Source organism: Hyperolius riggenbachi, chromosome 4 (genome assembly GCF_040937935.1).
Source record: "Hyperolius riggenbachi isolate aHypRig1 chromosome 4, aHypRig1.pri, whole genome shotgun sequence".
In the NCBI taxonomy this organism is placed as follows: Eukaryota; Metazoa; Chordata; class Amphibia; order Anura; family Hyperoliidae; genus Hyperolius; species Hyperolius riggenbachi.
In genome coordinates this window covers 185,970,936-185,986,252 of record NC_090649.1, presented here as the reverse complement: position 1 = coordinate 185,986,252, position 15,317 = coordinate 185,970,936, and the positions used below count along the sequence as shown (strand labels likewise).

The window sequence follows — 15,317 nt, the reverse complement described above, 5'->3', positions numbered from 1 at the left end:
AGTCTAGGGACTGTCAAAACTTTTCAACCTGTTTAACACCATGGGCTTGATTCACAAAGCGGTGATAACCCAGTTATCATGCCTAAAAGACTTTAGGCGTGATGACCTTTTCACCACTGAGTTATCACCGCTTTTTCCTGCTCTTCGCGCGAAGTTACCGCGCGTACGCGCGTTCGCGCGTACGCGCGTGAGAGCGCGCGCAAAGTCCCATAGGGTTTAATGGGAGCTTCGCGTGAAGCGTCGGGTGCTGCGCGCGCAGTTTCTACTTATCATGCCTAAAGTGACTTTAGGCGTGATAAGGGCCTTTTCACCACGGTGCTAACACTTTGCACCGCTTGGTGAATCGAGCCCCATATCTGCACATGCAGTCATTGTAACAATGGGGAGAAACAAGACAGATGTTTTCCCAGGGACCCTCCAGGCAAGCTCTGCATCATCCTGTGTATATTTACCAGCTTGCCTGTCCTCTAATTGCACTTTTATCAGCTAGCCTAGTATTTCACATCACTGTACAACAACAAACCTGAATACACCAGACCATCCCTAAATCACTGAATAAAAGCCTGGGAGGCAGTCCATGCCTGGCTGCTAATCCTGCTATGAATCAGTGAATCAGAGTGAAGAGTCAGGACTCAGAAGCTGATGCTGTACTCCGAGCCTTCTCTCACTGACTCAGTACTGTCGTTCTTTGAATCATTGAGCTGAAGGAACTGAATTAATCAGTCAGTGAATCCAGTTACGAGTCCAGTCAGGCGCTGCTGTTAGCTGCTGCTGTGTAAACTGAAACCTAAGTGGGCTGAGAGGCATTTATTCTCTCAACTCTCAACAGCGCTCCTGGCTCCTCCTGCCGCTCTAGGCAGGAATTTATAGCTGCCTGGTGGGTGAGAAGGCTCTGCTTGTGGCAGGCATAAATGTTTTTGTATACATTGTTGGAATTTAGAACTGAGCTCTGCAAGCATCCCCAGTGTGTACGTTTTCCAGCAAGCTTGGACATTTTTTTATTATTTTTTTAAGTGTCTGTTATTAAAGACTGTGACACCTACAAGGTTATACTGAAACATGTTGGGAGTTGCTAAAAAGTTAATACATTAGCATTTGTTTTATTGCAATCTAATGAAGATGGCCACAGTGTGAATTAAAAACAAACAAACAAACAAACAAAAAAGATGACCCAGACTTTACTGGATTCAGTTTTAAAAAGTAAACGTAGAATAACTTTTACGGGTGCTGCATACAACTGTCACTGTGGATGCTTCATGTAACTACAATTAAACAAGCACTAATCATAAACCTCTCAGCAGCCCTGCGTATGATTCTCTGATATGGCCCTGTGGAGTGTAGCCAATTCATACTACTTAAAATAGCAGGGACAGCCATACAATCCCAGAAAAAAAACACATATATAAGTAAATATATAAGTAGATAAAACCTTTTTCTACTCACATAACATATGAAGCCAAACCTAATGTAAATTCCTCCTTTACTATTTTTTTCCTCCTCTGTCTCAAATGATGTATGCATTGCCCACCCTCCTCCCTACTGAGATCTGTAATGATAGGAACTGCACTATCACATGTAGTTTGCTTGGTAAACACATGAGTAGATACTTGTTAATTAATACAGTCCAGGTTTTCTGCGTCGGTTTTGATATCTCCAGTAGAGATGTTTGGAGGTCTCTGGAGATGTCTTAGTAAATCAGGTCATTTGTGCTGTTTCACAACAACAAATAAATAATATTAAAACTGGCTCTAGATAATTATCCCTAGGGAATCAAGGGGGAGTTATATACGTCATTCTTTCATAACGGTGGCATCCTTAGGGCTAGAGATCCAAGGCATGTGCCTGAAACCCTAACTGTGGTACCCCTGTACTTCCACAGGACTAAATAGTCCCACTTTGGAATTTCTGATGTGCCAGCAGCCTAACAAGAGGCAGCATGAAACATAATCCCTCTGCACACTACTCAGGCTGTCTGACAGACTTGGTGATGCTTAGCTGCTAAGTGATATGTGCTGGGCTGCATCACCCAAGTCCCTCAGCATAGTTTTGGTGCACAGGAAGCTGGAGGAATTGGATGAAATAGCGGGTATCCTATATACATTTACTTTCAGTTGTCACCAGAACCACTGACCACCAGAGACATGGGGGGGGGGGCACTAACAAGTATTGGAGGCACATGGCCCTGTCATACTTTATATTTTGGCGTCAAGCTGCCTAATTAAATTTGGGGAGCACACTATCTAATTATGTTTGGGGGAACATTACTTAATCAGGTCTGCTGGGCACATTATCTAATTTTTTTTGCAGGGGCTTTTCTAGCCTATTTGTCACTCCAGTCCTGTGTCACCCCCCCATCCCTCTCCCCCCAAAAGAAATCTCTCTCCGACTCTCTCACACACACACACACACACACACACACGCACACACACGCGCACACACACACACACGCGCACACACACACACACACACACACACACACACACACACACACACACACACACACACACACACACACACACACACACACACACACGCATACTATAGAATATGAACCATGTGGTGTATAAGGTGGGTGCTTAAAGAGGAGCTGTCAGCCTTACTACCTCAGAAAAAATAAAAAAAACATATACTAAAATTATTCTTAATACGAACTCTACTTAAATAACATATGTATTGCAATATGCACATTTTGATTTTAGTGATTTTTCAATAGTACAAAAAGAGAAAATCTTTCTGATTATTTTCCATTTTGCCTGTGTCTATCTTGAAGCCAATCTGACATAATTTCCTCTCTTACTCTGTCTGTGTATAATTGCCCTCCCCCCTACTAGGCTTCAGACACTCCCACCCAGCTTTGCAGTAGAAAATGCATTGTCTCAGCATGAGAAATATTGGCCAATCAGAGAGGAACAGAGGTGTGGGAGGGGAAAACAGGAGGGAAAGAGGCTTCAGCCAATCAGGTTGCATTAGTGATGTTTGAGGGGAAAGTAAAGAAGAAAAAAAGAAAACTCAGCATGTCCTGCAACTTCCTTTGTGCGGCAGATGTACCAAATAAGAGCCAGGAAAACTGGGGAATTATGTTTAGAGATGGCCAGAACCTCCGATTTTCAGTTCGCAAACTTCCGCGAAAGGTTCGATTCAAACTTTCCCGATCCGCATTAGACTTCAATGGGGAGGCGAACTTTGAAAACTAGAAAAAAATTATGCTGGCCACAAAAGTGATGGAAAAGATGTTTCAAGGGGTCTAACACCTGGACGGGGGCATGGCGGAATGGGATACATGCCAAAAGTCCCAGGGAAAAATCTGGATTTGATGCAAAGCAGCGTTTTAAGGGCAGGAATCACATTGAATGCTAAATTGCAGGCCTAAAGTGCTTTAAAACATCTTGCATGTGTATACATCAATCAGGGAGTGTAATTAGAGTACTGCTTCACACTGACACACCAAACTCACTGTGTACCGCACCACAAACAGCTGTTTGCGTAGTGACGGTCGTGCTGCACTGGTGAGAGTACAGGCCGTGGCGGTTTTCAAGTCCATATGGTCACTGGGCTGTGGTAGCTCAATGATAGAACAACAGTGACTGTCCAGCTGATCAAATTTGGTCTGTTCACAATGAAGCAACAACCTTATTATCTTTGGTGTGCCACCCCCAAGACACTCATATAGCCGGCGGTCATTGCTTCATTGTGATACTCAAGCCCCTTCACCGCGGCAAGGTAATGCAGTGATGAGGTGGGTTCACTGAACACAACAGGTAGGTATATGCAGTGTTGAGGTGGGTTCACTGAACAAAACAGGTAGGTATATGCAGTGATGAGGTGGCTTCACTGAACACAACAGGTAGGTTATATGCAGTGATGAGGTGGGTGCACTGAGCACAACAGGTAGGTATATGCAGTACTGGGTATTACAATGTGCACCTGTCACACACACAGTGCCTGCTGACTGTGATTTAGAGGGTCAAAGTTGACCCTAATGGTGCACTATGGGGGCGAACCGAACATCCAGAAAAGTTCACCTTACATGGCGAATGCGAACCACCGGAAGTTTGCCGGGAACCGTTTGCCGGTGAACCGTTCGGGCCATCTTTAATGATGTTTTATGGAGAAGAAAAGTAAGAGTGAACTTTACATTTTGGACTGCCTGGTTAGCATCCGTATTACTTGTTTACAAAATAAAAATAAAGAATTGATTTTTTTATTTTATGCTTGACAGGTACACTTTAAAGTGGACCCAAATTAAAAATACAAGATTTCAGAAATAAAATATATTTTCTAAATCATAATAATAAATAGCAGCCTTTTTTCAGCTGTATGATGACAAATATAAAATATTTTACATTTATTGGAGGAACTCCTCCCTTCCTTTCATATTGCCGGAATAGAATCCGTCAAACTGGTGGAGTAGGTGGTGTCCGGCAAAGGTATTGCTAATGGCTGCCACCTGTATAACCCTAGTTATGAAAAGAGAAAGGTGAAAAGCATGCACTTAAATGCTCATAGGGTTGATGGAGTGTTTATTTATCTTTGTATGTCTCAGAGTGGTGCAACTAAATATTTTGAATTAAAAAATGTTTGGTTTGGGTCTGCTTTAATACAGGTAGTACCTGAGATACAAACAACCCACTGATCCTGTCGCATTTACACGCTGCCTTCCTGCATTCCCCCAGATTAGTGTGTAAATGCAGAGTATAATGCAGCAGAAGCTGTGCTCTCATTTATCTGACCGAGTCTAGTGTTGTGCTTCTGTCTGTTCACTCACCACTCGGCCTAGTGCAACAACACTCGGCCTAGTGCAACAAGAGAAGAGTGAGTTGCCACTTGCCAGCACTAGAGAGAGCAAGAGACAGGATGTCACACAGGAACATCACTGACCTCACTATACTCTGCATTTACACACTGGGTTGGGGGATTGCAGGAGGGGACAGGGGCTAATAGTGGCACAAGGGGACATAAAGAGGGACAGAGAGAGTCACAAAGGGGCGTAGAAGGAGCCTAGGCATAGTGGGGCAGAGGGATGCACAAGGAAAAAGAAGGAGGCATGGGGCAGAGGTAGGTACAGGAGAACAGAGGGAGGCACTAGGGCCAGAAGTAGTCACAAAGAAGGACAGATAGACAGTAGGAGGCTCACAGGGGGACAGAAGGGGACACAAAGGGGTACAGAATGAGGCAGAGGGGGTGTGTGGGAGGAGAGGACAGAAGGAGGCACAGGGAGACAGAAAAAGGTACGGGGACAGAAGGAGGCACAAACATGGGACATAAGGAGACACAAAAGAGGGGCAGAAGGATGCACAAAGTGGGACAAAATGAGGCACAGAAGGAGGCTGAGGAGACTGAAGGAAGAACAGGGGGTCAGAAGGGGGACAGAGGGATGCATGGGGGGAGGGTGAAGTGGCACAGAGGGAAACAGTGGCAGCTGTTCTCCAGGGACCTGCAATGCTGCTGCTTCCTGGGACACCAAAATTCCTGCTGCTGTGCAGAAGCAGGTGATAGAACATAGAATACCCATTGGAACAGGCCTTGGTCCAGGGGTGAGGCTTTGTCTGGGGCGGGAATTACTCCAAGGGCATGGCATCCCCCAGGATCAATGGCACTCCAGCCAATGGCTTGGAATGCCTATGCCTAAAAACGGCCCTGATGTTTGGTAACATAATGCATAGTTATATATTTATGAGGGCACTTAATTTTGTTGTTTAAGGGTTTGCTTTGCCTAACTTCTTCAGTGATCTACCACAAGTCAACACAACAGCACAAACAATTACAACTTACAAGAATGCCTTGGATACACGAAAACCACAAGCATGAAGCCTAAATAAAGTACTCCAAGAAATGCTTAATGTGGTCATATTTTTAAACAAAACAGATGCATTTCAAAGCACTTGTGATACCCGACTGCCACCATGTAGTAGTAATCCTGTGGTCTGGGGGGAGGGGGGCGGGGGCATCATTTGTCATACGTATCCTCTACAGTGCCGAGGGAAAAAAATGAAGCTATTGATTTTAACCACCCAAATATAACAAAACCTTAAAAAATAGGTAGCACAAAAGAATTCATACGTTTTACTTTACATTTTACAGCTCAGTTATAAAGTAAGAGCATTCCGTCTGAAGATACTAATCTTTCCTAATAAGCATCCACCAGGAATGGGATCCTACTGTGAAGAAATGGAAATCTTACGTTCCGCATGCTACTGGCCCCATGGAGTTCAATTCAAGCTCTGTTTAATCCATAAAAATCAATATTGAATATGTGTGCTATAGGATCGCTCCAACTGGAAGTATCTTGTTGGATATATGGGATAGATACAATAGAGCAGTCAAGCACATGTAATTTATCCAACAAATCTACAGCACTCCAACATTGATTTTTTTGCAGTTTGCAAGTGACTAAAGCAGCAGAAAAAGAAGATCTTATTTAAAAAATACTGGAGGCTACCTAGCGTCCAGCGTCTTGCCTTGCGGATAGTTTTATTGTTGTCAGGCGGATACATGTTACAGGTCACCTCAATATATTTTTTAATGCTACAATCTGTTTACTTTAATGGACACAGCACAATGGCTTTTAAAGAGACTCCGTAACAAAAATTGCATCCTGATTTTTATCATCCTACAAGTTCCAAAAGCTATTCTAATGTGTTCTGGCTCACTGCAGCACTTTCTACTATCACAGTCTCTGTAATAAATCAACTTATCTCTCTCTTGTCAGACTTGTCAGCCTGTGTCTGGAAGGCTGCCAAGTTCTTCAGTGTTGTGGTTCTGTGATGCATCTCCCCCCTCCAGACCCCTCTCTGCACACTGCCTGTGTGTTATTTAGATTAGGGCAGCTTCTCTCTTCTCTCTTATCTTTTACAAGCTGGATAAATCGTCCTCTGAGCTGGCTGGGCTTTCACATACTGAGGATTACAGACAAGGGCAAAGCTGTTTGCAAGAAGAAAAGAGCAGCCTGAAACTTCAGTGCATTAGAGATGCAGGGGGAAAGAAACACACAAATGATCTCTTGAGATTCAAAAGGAAGGGTGTATACAGCCTGCTTGTGTATGGATGTATTTTCTATGTGTGGACATACTGTACATCAACCTACTTCCTGTTTTGGTGGCCATTTTGTTTGTTTATAAACTTTTTAAAACTGTTTTTAACCACTTTTAATGCGTCAGGGAGCGGCGAAATTGTGACAGAGGGTAATAGGAGATGTCCCCTAACGCACTGGTATGTTTACTTTTGTGCGATTTTAACAATACAGATTCTCTTTAAAGATCCCGTGGCATAGGCAGAATTATTTCCCTGTAATCACAGTCCACATACCTACAGAGCAATTTGATGTTTAAACACATCTTTCCACATGCTGCTAACTTGGAAGAAGGAATGAAAAGAAAATTGTACATATCCAGAAGGCTGTATTTTTTTCATAACGTATTAAAGTGCACAATTCAATGACTGGAATAATGGCAGAGAGATACCAAATTTCGCGCCGTAATTATAACTTTCTAAATCTCTATTAAAATGAGACACAGAAATATTTCCAGTCGGAAGTAATTGGAGCGATTTGAAAAAAATGAGATATGTTTTGCCATAACAAAAGCTGGCAATATGTTTATTTTATAGGGCACGTCTATGAAAGAAGAAATGTGCGTCCGTGTTAGATTTATTTTTTAATTTCCGGTACATTGCTCTGTGTAATCTGTAACATGATAAACAGCTGGATATGGAGTCACAACTTGGGGAAAGCAAATAGTTCAGAGAATAGTTAACCCTTCCACTTGTGATGTGGATTGCCATTGAAATAAGGAAATACTGACATTAATAGAACAATTAGAGATCTAGTGTTTCCTGGGTAACTGGTTAATGTTTCTGTAAAAAAGAAAGTGAGAATAACTATAGTCACGTCACCTTAATGATCCCAAGAATCTCTCTGATTGGTCTTTCAACCTCTAGAAGGCACAAGGAGCAAAGATGGTCGGTTTCATAAATAAAGCCTGCCTGCTTGTGCTCATTTCATTTGTCGAGCCCACACTAACTGACATGACTATGGCTATTCTCTATTTTACAGAAACAGAGGGAAGTGAAATGAGGTTCAGTCACCCACAAGTGCTCCTCTTCTTCAACATGCTGTCAAAGGATTTGACCAGAAGTTATCTCTTATTCTTCATGCATCCACAATTATTATAAAATTTCAGTATTCTGAGACCTTCGGGGATTAATAGATGCCAGATAAATGTAATTTCTAGTTGCTTGAGAGTCACTGTACTATACCTTACCATATATTATCCAAGCCATAAACTGTGTTAATGTTGAAGTTAAGTAGAATAATTCATTCTACTTTCACTCTAGTGCATCATGCCATAGCACTCTCCCCGCCGCTCCCCCACCACTCCCCTGTCACAGTGCCCATTACGTCAATGAGACAGGTCACAGTACCCCCAGTGTGACAGAAGTGTTTCAAGTGACACAGAGGCTGCAGTGGGTTGCCGAGCGGTACCACGCAGCCCATGATTGCATTGAAGTCAATGGCACTACAACAATCTTTATAGATCACTAGCTGATGACCCAGCATTACTCGGGTATTTATTTGGCTTGTGTTGGCTCTGCCCACTTTTTCTAACCCTAACACACAAACACTTAATGACCAAGTTTGTGAGCTTTGGGGTCCTTGGCATCAATAATTTGTATTTTCCAACTGAAATGAAACAAATCTGATTGGCTGTTTGTGGCTCCACCCCCTTTTCTGAATTTGAATCCCAGTCACCCAATGACTAACTGTACCAGGTTTGAAGCTTGTGCCATTAACAGTGCAAGAATGGCAGCAATTAAAATATTCCCCTTGAAAATCAAAAGGTTAATTTTGATTGGCTGTTGTAGGCTCCACCCACTTTTCTGAATATTAATCCCAGTCACCCAGTGGCCAACTGCGTCAATTTTGAAAACCCTGGCATTAACAGAGTAAGAATGGCTGTAGTTTATATTTTCCCATGTAAAATGTTAGTTGTTTTAGGCTCCTCCCACTGTTTCTAACCTTGACAAAACTTGTAAACTTTCAGGTTCCTGGCATCAAAATTGTGTAAATGGAAGCAGTTTATCCAGCAATGAAATCTGATTGGCTGTTTGTGGCTCTGCCCTCTTTCCAGAATGTGAACCCCTGTCGCCCAATGACAGACTCTACCAGATTTGAGGCCTCTGCCATTAGCAGCGTAAGAATGGCAACAATGTAAATATTCTCCGTTATAATCAATAGGTGAATTTTGATTGGCTGTTGTAAGCTCCACTCACTTTCCTGAATATTAATCTCAGTCACCCAGTGACCAACTGTGTCATGTTTGAGAACCCTGCCATTAACCGTGTAAGGATGGTTGCAGTTACTATTTCCCATGTAAAAAAATGTAGTTGGTGGCTTCGCCTTCTTTTTCTAACCTTGACACACAGTCACTCAATGACCACGTTTGTGAGCTCTGTGGTCCTTGGCATCAATAATTTAAATTTTCCCAATGAAATTAAACAAAACTGATTGGATGTTTAATTGAATTGGGAACATTTGTGTGCCCTTTTCAGAATGTGAACCCCAGTCACCCAATGGCCGACTGAACCAGGTTTGAGGCTTCTGCCATTAAAAGTGTAAGAATGGCAGTGGTTTAAATATTCAACTTGAAAATCAAAAGGTGAATTTTGATTGGCTGTTGTAGGCTCCACCTACTTTTCTGAATATTATTCCTAGTCACCCAGTGGCCAACTGTGTCAATTTTGAGAACCCTGGCATTAACAGAGTAAGAATGGCTGTAGTTTATATTTTCCCATGTAAAATGTTAGTTGTTTTAGGCTCCTCCCACTGTTTCTAACCTTGACACATAGTCACTCAATGACCAAGTTTGTTAGCTTCCGGGTTCCTGGCATAAAAAAATGTGTGAATGGAAGCAGTTTATCCACCAAAGAAATCTGATTGGCTGTTTGTAGCTCCGCCCTCTTTCCAGAATGTGAATCCCTGTTGCCCAATGACAGACTGTACCAGGTTTGAGGCCTCTGCCATTAAGAATGTAAGAATGGCAGTGGTTTAAATATTCACATTGAAAATCAAAGGATACATTTTGATTGGCTGTTGTAGGCTCCACCTACATTTCTGAATATTATTCCCAGTCACCCAGTGGCCAACTGTGTCAATTTTGAGAACCCTGGCATTAACAGAGTAAGAATGGCTGTAGTTTATATTTTCCCATGTAAAATGTTAGTTGTTTTAGGCTCCTCCCACTGCTTCTAACCTTGACACATAGTCACTCAATGACCAAGTATGTTAGCTTCCAGGTTCCTGACATAAAAAAATGTGTGAATGGAAGCAGTTTATCCACCAAAGAAATCTGATTGGCTGTTTGTTGCTCCGCCCCTTTAGTGAATTTAAACCCCAGTCACCCAATGACTGATTGTAGCAAGTAGGAAGCTTTTGCCATTAACAGTGTAAGAATGGCATCAGTTTAAATATCCTCTTTGAAAATCGATACGTGAATTTTAAATTGGCTGTTGTAGGCTCCACCCACTTTCTGAAATCTAAATCTCATTCACCCAGTGACCAAGTGTGCCAAGTTTGAAAACCCTGCGATTAACAGTCTAAGAATGGCCGCAGTTTACATTTGTCCATTGAAAATTAATGGCTGAAATTTGATTGTCTGTTTAATGCTCCGCCCACTTTTCCTGAATTTATAACCTCAGTCACCAAGTGACAAACTGTGCCAAGTGTGAGGATTCTGGCTTGATTACTGTGAGAATGGCAGCCTTCTTCTGCCACGTGCAAATGGCACCCCAATTGTGACATCACAACTATGTAGTGCGCATGCGCAGAGCCTTCCCGGCCACGGGCGCGCGACCAAGGATGCACGCCACCAGGCCGCACTAACCTTATCCGCTGAGAATTTGGGCTCAGTTTGTATAGTGGGTGGCATGACACCAGCTATTTTATCGCAGCTAGCCACAGCTATTAACATAGGTGCCTATAGCGGGACCCAAATTACCTGGGCACCTCTGGTGCTAAAATTAACATTTATACATTTACACACTAAAAAAAGCTCTTAGACACATTTTGAAACATATTTACAAAAGTAAAACAAAAATCTTTATAAAACAAGTACAAATGCCAGGAACTGAAATGTTTCTGCTGGTAGCCATAGTTAAGTTGCTGTGAGATAATGTCCTTTGCTTTGAATCAAGCATACAGGAAGAGGCCCATGAAAGTGTAATGTAATGCAGTGTGCTATATTGATAATCCCATTAAAGCGATGAAGAGAACTGTAGGCGGCATCTCGTAAAGATGTAATGAGACACAATGGCATGTTCATAAGTGATAGCTGATAGTTCCACTGGGATATTAGCACTTAAATCAATACATTGGAAAAAGTCCCCTGCTCAAAAAAAAAAATCAAAACAAAAATTACAATTCAAATGACAGACTGGCTATATGCCTGGGATTTAATCAATATTATTTGGCCATAAGTAGTATTAATTCTGAACATCTACCACCTCTTCTGTTATGTCTCCCTCTCTCTACAAATCTTTACCAGCTCTGTGCTTATCTATTGCAGGCCAATGTATTTTCTTATCGAAAAGGGAAAGTGAGCAATCTGACAATTCAGTGTTATCGAATTTTTTCAGCTGAGGCCCACATGTCATTCACCATTCAGACATGCTTGGAGTTGATTGATGGATTGGTTTGTGACAAATGAAACTCAGATCAACAGCTCTGCACCTTTTCCCCATCAGGGACCAGAGTAAAGCACAACTCTGTAACAATAGTAGGATTAGGAATGCATTAGCTCTCCATCGACCCAAACCATCCACTCCCATCAATACTTCCTACGTAATAACCTGCAGCTATGATAAGAAAACAATAGAAGAGAAAGGGGAAGGAGAAAACAAATCAATAGAAGAAGGGAATGTCTGAGAGATGCCTTGGTCAGAAGGAGAAAAAAATATTTTGCTGAACTGCAGGCGTAATGTCCACTGACAAGAAGACAATGCAATGTCACAGTTTATCAGTGACAAAACCAATTGAAAGAGTTGTAAGTAATGCAGGAGTACCGTGGGGTGTCCCACATACACAATGCCAAGTTAGGACACAGGCAAGTGTTAATAGGCATTGCCACAACTAGTAGGTTGACTTTTACCATGATAACCTTATGCACTGTTACTGAAGATGCATGCTAACTAATCTAGGAACCACTTCAATCAGAATTTACAGATAGGACTATGTAATGACTCTCATGTAAATAGCTATTAAACATATTTACACTTGCTTTGAATACATATTTGAATATGTGTTCTTCTGAAAACCGATATATGATAAAAGACACGCTACACTGTATATAGGATAAGACTCCCTCCCTAAATTATTTTGGGGGGAAATAGATTATATCTTAGACATGATAACCATAAATCACTTGCCTAAAGGTAGCCATACACTGGTCGATTTGCTATCAGATCGACCAACAGATAGAACCCTCTCTGATCGGATCTGATCAGAGAGGGATCGTATGGCTGCCTTACTGCAAACAGATTGTGAATCGATTTCAGCATGAAATCAATTCACCATCTGTGAAGCTGCCACGCCCCCATCCCCCCCACCAGTTATACATTACCTGCTCCGCCGGCGCGAGTCCCCCGGTCTCTGCTGTCTTCTTCTCCACACTGGGCTCTGAGTCCGGCTGGCTTCACTGAACTTCCTGTCCGGGGAACAGTAGAGGGCGCTTTACTGTTTAAACTTCCTACCAGGACAGAAAGTTCAGTGAAGCCAGCCGGACTCTGTGCCCAGCGTGGAGAAGAAGACAGTGGAGAGGTTGTGGACACGCGCCAGCGGAACAGGTAATGTATTGCAGCTAGCGTCGGTCGTCGGGCATTCGAACGCCGCTATCGACACACTCCCGACCCGCTGGCGATCGAGCAAAATCTTCCACACGGATGGATTGACGGGAATCGACGGGAATGATTGATTTCAGATGGAAATCAATCGTTCTGTCAGCGTTTGCGCAACGATTTCACAGCAGATTCGATCACAGTGATCAAATCTGCTGTATATTGGCAGGAAAATAGTTAGGTGTATGGGCCCCTTAACAATCAGTTATCTCTAATCACACTCAGCTAGCTTTCTGTCCTAACTACTGCAAAAAGATAGTCAGGGCGTCGCACCTCATACACACATTGTTATTGTGTATTTATATAGCTCTGACATTTTCCACAGGGCTTTTACATAGTGCATATACAGGATCTTCTCAAAAAATTAGCATATTGTGATAAAGTTCATTATTTTCTGTAATGTACTGATAAACATTAGACTTTCATATATTTTAGATTCAAATACACACAACTGAAGTAGTTCAAGCCTTTTATTGTTTTAATATTGATAATTTTGGCATACAGCTCATGAAAACCGAAATTTCCTATCTCAAAAAATTAGCATATTTCATCCGACCAATAAAAGAAAAGTGTTTTTAAAACAAAAAAAGTCAACCTTCAAATAATTATGTTCAGTTATGCACTCAATACTTGGTCGGGAATCCTTTTGCAGAAATGACTGCTTCAATGCGGCGTGGCATGGAGGCAATCAGCCTGTGACACTGCTCAGGTGTTATGGAGGTCCAGGATGCTTCGATAGCAGCCTTAAGCTCTTCCAGAGTGTTGGGTCTTGCGTCTCTCAACTTCCTCTTCACAATATCCCCCAGATTCTCTATGGGGTTCATGTCAGGAGAGTTGGCAGGCCAATTGAGCACAGTAATACCATGGTCAGTAAACCATTTACCAGTGGTTTTGGCACTGTGAGCAGGTGCCAGGTCGTGCTGAAAAATGAAATCTTCATCTCCATAAAGCTTTTCAGCAGATAGAAGCATGAACCCACTTTTAAACCAGAAACAGTGGCAGAAGCGCCTGACCTGGGCTACAGAGAAGCAGCACTGGACTGTTGCTCAGTGGTCCAAAGTACTCGGATGACAGCAACTTTTACATGTGTTTCGGAAATCAAGGTGCCAGAGTCTGGAGGAAGACTGGGGAGAGGGAAATGCCAAAATGCATGAAGTCCAGTGTCAAGTACCCACAGTTAGTGATGGTCTGGGGTGCCATGTCAGCTGCTGGTGTTGGTCCACTGTGTTTTATCAAGGGCAGGGTCAATGCAGCTAGCTATCAGGAGATTTTGGAGCACTTCATGCTTCCATCTGCTGAAAAACTTTATGGACATGAAGATTTCATTTTTCAGCACGGCCTGGCACCTGCTCACAGTGCCAAAACCACTGGTAAATGGTTTACTGACCATGGTATTACTGTGCTCAATTGGCCTGCCAACTCTCCTGACCTGAACCCCATAGAGAATCTGTGGCATATTGTGAAGAGGAAGTTGAGAGACGCAAGACCCAACACTCCGGATGAGCTTAAGGCCGCTATCGAAGCATCCTGGGCCTCCATAACACCTGAGCAGTGCCACAAACTGATTGCCTCCATGCCACGCCGCATTAAAGCAGTCATTTCTGCAAAAGGATTCCCGACCAAGTATTGAGTGCATAACTGAACATAATTATTTGAAGGTTGACTTTTTTTGTTTTAAAAATACTTTTCTTTTATTGGTCGGATGAAATATGCTAATTTTTTGAGATAGGAAATTATAGTTTTCATGAGCTGTATGCCAAAATCATCAATATTAAAACAATAAAAAGCTTGAACTACTTCAGTTGTGTGTATTTGAATCTAAAATATATGAAAGTCTAATGTTTATCAGTACATTACAGAAAATAATGAACTTTATCACAATATGCTAATGTTTTGAGAAGATCCTGTAGTTATGTCACTAACTGTGATTCAGAGGAGCTTACAATCTAATCCCTACCATAGTCAGTCATTGTCTAATGTAGACTAAGGCCAATCTTTGGGGAGACCAGTTAATCTATCTGAATGTTTGAGGGGTTAAACAATAGACATTAAATATTTGTCAAAAAACATTTCCGATAACTGCATAGGCATCCATCATAAGTCACATTCAAAATAACTTGGGAAGACAACAGTTATTCAGGTTAGTTAACAAAGCAAGATGCCACTAGCACCGCAGCTAACAGTGGCATAGCTAAGGAGCTGTGGGCCCCAATGCAAGTTTTACATTGGGGGCCCCCAAGCACTCTATACATAACAATGGGTATGACGCACCAAAACCTGCCAATGGCAACTACAGTGTCAAAGGTGCAAAAAGGGAATGGGACGCTGTTTGTTACTGATTACTACTATTCAAAATATCTATAGAAGAGATTATTATGAGTACAGGACCAATAGAGAGCTAATACTGTAGTTGAGGGAAGGCCCCCTCGGGG

At 42.2% G+C, this 15,317-nt stretch overlaps 1 long non-coding RNA gene across 1 annotated transcript in view; it reads left to right on the top strand.

Annotated features, from left to right (window-relative positions):
- Positions 1-9,193, top strand: part of LOC137571641 (uncharacterized) — a 114,578-nt gene extending 105,385 nt beyond the window's left edge. Inside the window, exon 3 of the long non-coding RNA XR_011031397.1 lies at positions 9,039-9,193. This is a non-coding gene — a long non-coding RNA (uncharacterized lncRNA). The remainder of the gene's footprint in view (positions 1-9,038) is intronic.
- The last annotated feature ends 6,124 nt before the right edge of the window (positions 9,194-15,317 follow it).